The sequence below is a fragment of the Periplaneta americana genome, chromosome 1 (genome assembly GCF_040183065.1).
Source record: "Periplaneta americana isolate PAMFEO1 chromosome 1, P.americana_PAMFEO1_priV1, whole genome shotgun sequence".
NCBI classification, from domain to species: Eukaryota; Metazoa; Arthropoda; class Insecta; order Blattodea; family Blattidae; genus Periplaneta; species Periplaneta americana.
The window spans coordinates 141,789,654-141,794,477 of NC_091117.1; positions in this window are offsets into that span (position 1 = coordinate 141,789,654).

Here is a 4,824-nt window from a genome sequence, read left to right on the forward strand (position 1 = left end):
TGTCTCTGAGGATAGATTTATACTGACTAAAAGAGCGTTCGACGTCACAAGAAGTAACTGGTACATAATTCAATTTCACAATGTCTGCTGGGGATAAGTCCAAGTTAATCTTCACTGTTGATTCACCACTCATCACAGCAACAACCTTTTGTAGTTCTTCATATCCAGGGTTTTTTGAAAGTACAGTGTCCACCTTAGCTCTTACTGCATCTGCAACTTTACCTCTACCACGATTCAGTTGTTCCACAGTACTATTTATAATTTCAAAACTTTCAGATAGTGAAAGGTGCCTATTTTGGAGACTTTTGAGCGTTTTTATGATGCATGAAAATGTATGCTGAATGTGAGCTAAGTCATTCTTCACACTTATGTCACAGGTAACTGTTTTCGCAGTATCAATTGAGACTGCATCTTCAGAGTCCAATGCAAGGAGAACATTGTTAATAGAGTCTATATGTTCGGCATAATATTCAACTGCTTCTAGCCATGTACCCCATCTAGTTAAAATTGGCTTTGGTGGCAATGGAATTTCAGGGTACATTTCTTTCAACACGTTAACTCTACTGGGAGCTTTGAGAAATACTTTTTTCACTGATGAAATCAACAAATCTACTTTAGGGAAATTGTCTCTGACCACTTCTGCCACACGATGAAATGCATGCGCCACACAAGTAAAATGAGTCAATTTAGGATATACAACAGATAATGCTTGTCCAGCTTTGACCATATAAGGGGCAGCATTGCTAATAAAGAATAACACATTATCGTACATAATACCCTTTGGCCACAGGATACCCATAGCTTCGTTGAACAGTTTAACTATAGTTTTGTTATTGCACTTTTCTAGAACATCACAATGTAAAAGAATTCGTTCAGAATATTGTTCACTTAACAAACCGATAACTACATTACCAACAAGTCTACCTTCTTTGTCGGGAGTCTCATCAATGGAAACCCAAATTGAACTATCTTTAATTTCATCTCTTATCTTCTGTATTGTCTCATCGTAGATGGATGGAGCATACGTCTTCCTAAGTGTTGACTCATCCGGGATTGTATGTTGAGTATATTTTTCAAGGAATTCCCTGAAGACCTTATTCTTTAGTTTGTAGAGAGGAATATCAGCAGAGATGAGAGAACGGCACAGGTCGATGTTAAACTCAGATCTTACATTCGATGTTGTTGGTTGTGTTAAAAACAATTGTCTCTGCTTGGAATTTAGTTGTTTGTTGGCCTGATGTTTACTAGTTGTAATGTGTTGTTGCACCAGGAACTTTTGTGTAGATGATACTGCACACTGACACAAATTACAAAATAATATTTTATTGTCAGTTGATAAACCATCTTCTTTAAATTCTGAAATGTAACTTGTTAGTTTTGATTTTAAATTGACTGAATGACGTACTTTTGGCATATTTACCGTCTTTATAGTATGATTTACAAAACTGAACCTATGTGTACTCTGACTGGCATTTAACTGTTGAGCTGCACAACTGAAGTCTGTTAAAAATTTTAAATTAAATTAATACAGTTTTGTAACTTACTTTCCCATTGTTGATAGGACTGCTAATTTTCAAATAACTCTGATGTTAAAGGGATTACTGAACATGTGTTTAAATCTCTATTGTTGAAATGTATTTTTAAAAGTTAATGGAATTTTGTTTTGTTTTATTGTTAAACCTAATATAATATGGACTGTTTTATATGAAATATGGAAAATATATGGAAATTAACGAAAATATGTACTAAACTCTAAAATATGGAAAAATATGGAAAATAAAAGTAGGATTTTTCAACCCTACACATTGTGAAACATAAAGATAATGCAAAATATAAATTATATTAGCTTTATAAGTAAATATGTATTTACATATAAATCCTTTCCCTGCAAATAAGCCATTGCCAGGAGAGACCAGAAATGTCAAATGGCAACCTGGTGGCAATGGAGAAAAAAAATCTACTTATATGTGAATTTATCCTGGAATAATGCGTGTAAAATATAATTATTCTTAATACAAATTAATGATCCTTTACTGTAAATCAAAATGACTCATTAATCATGAACACGATTTCGATCCAAACGATTTTTCTTTCCTTGTATGAGGCAAAATGATAAATGGAATGAGAGTCCAGCATGTCTACAAAATTCTATGTTTTACAGAAATTATTTATTATATGCAGAATTATTTTTGCATTAGGTTGCGAATATTCGAAGTGCAAACAAACTTCTTCTTCCAGACTACCCTCAGTAAAGAAGGTCTTACAGGATAGTAAATAGATTAAGATCCTTAAAAAAAGAATTTGCTACGCGTGAGTGGACAAATGTAATGTCTATACGATAGGTATATATGATCAATACTACAACAAACACAAAGATATTTTTAGATACACTAAAATACGCTATTTATCTTGCTCATCCAGAATATATTTTTTTAGGTATCATATGAAATATTGTTTCAAACAAAACAAAAGTTCTTTAAGCACAATGGGGTATTATTACTATGAGCAGGCTATATCTTTCTTGCAACTTTGTTCTTTCGTATTATGTAGCGAAAATATTCTGTCAGGTAGATTGAACGTGAGGGCCAGTTAGTTGGCTTGCTCGTTCACCGATCCTTACGCTGCTAGATTGTTTCTTTGCGGAACGGTAAAGGACGATGACTATTATGGAAATGTTCAAACAACCCCAGAGGATATGCAGCAACGTATTATTGATGCTTGTACACTGACGTTCAAACAGGTATCCGACCTACGATTTTATGATCGTGTAAGCGAACGTTCCAACCACGGGATAAGTCTGAAAAAAAAAAAAAAATTGAAACAGTTCCACTAGTTCTCAATAGGTGACACCATTATTGGGACAGTTAAGAAAGTGTCAGAGAAAATGATTATGTACATTTTAAGCATTAATTATTATCACAATTGACAATATGAGCGGTTTCCAGCTAAACTCAGTGTTATTTTACAATCAGTTGAGTGGGATGGAAAATTGAATTTCATAATGTGGGAATATTTATCTACAATTGGCACCAGTGACTGTTATCTTCGCCATCTATTCATAGAAGCAATAACTAAAGAATCCACATTTACACCAACAAATTATCGATCACTATCGATTAGTCGGATCAGATATCTTTGAACGTTAGTGTGCATCCATTTAGGAGGCAATACTAGAACGATCTATGGAGTCATTCATTCAAAGATTGAAATTATGCATTATTTTCCGTGGTCAGCACTTTGAGCAAGATACGTAAATGTTCTGTTTTAGTAGAAGTATCAGAGTGCTATAAAATGTCATTTTACTTCGGACTTACAGTAAGTACAGAAGTGGCAAAAAAACCGGACCGACCCTTGTAGCTGATACAAAAGAAGCCTGTGCTGTGTATTGTGTCAAACTGTGGTAATTTCAATATGAATAGTGAAGCCAGAGGTATGTACTGCTATTTAATGTAAAAATACGCAGTTATCTTTGCCGAATAGAGGTAGAAATGTAATATTGATGCCAAATGAAAATAAAACTCTCAAAGTTTTTTCGTCTGTAAGTTTGAGGCACTGAAGGAAACAAAAGAATCGAACAAATGCAATAAATTTCATTGTTACACAATGTTTATAGCTGGTTTAGGGGCAAATTTTGAATATGATTTGAAGAAAATTATTGCTTTAAAAAAACTATTCTAAAAATAATTCGTAGTTAAAACCATTTAAATAAGTATATAATATTAAAAATAAGATTAAGACAATAAATTCTAAACTCAATAAAGAATTAATTATACAAGATGGATGTGTTTTGTGACTAGCAAAATTTGTATCTGTGACCCTGAAATCAGCTACAAGGGTCGGTCCGGTTTTTTTTTGCCACTGCTGTACATAAACTATGATTTGCAAATTTTTTAACCTCTCAATTTTTTCTTTATTATGAGGGAGAGTAAAAAATTAACCTTAAAAATTGTTTTATTAAATTGAATATGTACAATAAGACTACAAACACTTAATTACTTTTCATCATAGTCCCCACTGCGTTCAATGAAAGTGTTCCTGTTATACTATGTTGAAAATTGATTGTAGTCTTATTGTACATATTCAATTAATAAAACAATTACTTCTTGACTCTCCCTCGTAGCATGGTATATTATGATACATTTTAGAACAAGACTTGAAGAGGTTAAATTATTCATTGAATAAAAATTACACAGTGTCATTTTAAAAAATTAGATCATCACTCATATCTCTTTCACTTTTAAGGCTTTAAGTACACATAACCTAACCATTATCTTCCTCAAAGATATAGCCGCCAAAAAAAAGAAAAAAAGACGAAGGTTTCTTAAGAATTTGGCACTAGAAAGTGATAAAAAGTGCCATTTTATTTCGGACTTGCAGTAAGTAGGCCTATGTAGAGTAGTGACAAAAAAAAACCTGACCGACCCTTGTAGCTGATTTCAGAGCCTTGTTCACTCCAGAGCACGATAGACTGGTAACTAAGGGCCATATTAATAGACATTCTTAGCGCGGGTTTCCGGTAGATGATCAGCGAACTAACGTTTTTCGTATTCATAAACCAGTGCTAGCGACATAATATGATATGAATCCTGTACAAGTAATCAGTCGATAGCCGGGGCTAGTTTAGCACGCTCGTAGCGCGGGCTAGCGAAATGTCTATGCATAGCACCCTTAGACTTTCGTGGTTCGAATCTTGCCTGGGAAGGAAACTTTTGTTTGTTCGTTATTCAAATTTATTCCCAATACTTTTCGATTGCTGGTAAAATTCATGTTCCGGGAATAATAAGTTGATTAAGTAGTAAAATATCGCTGCAATCGAAAAAGTAT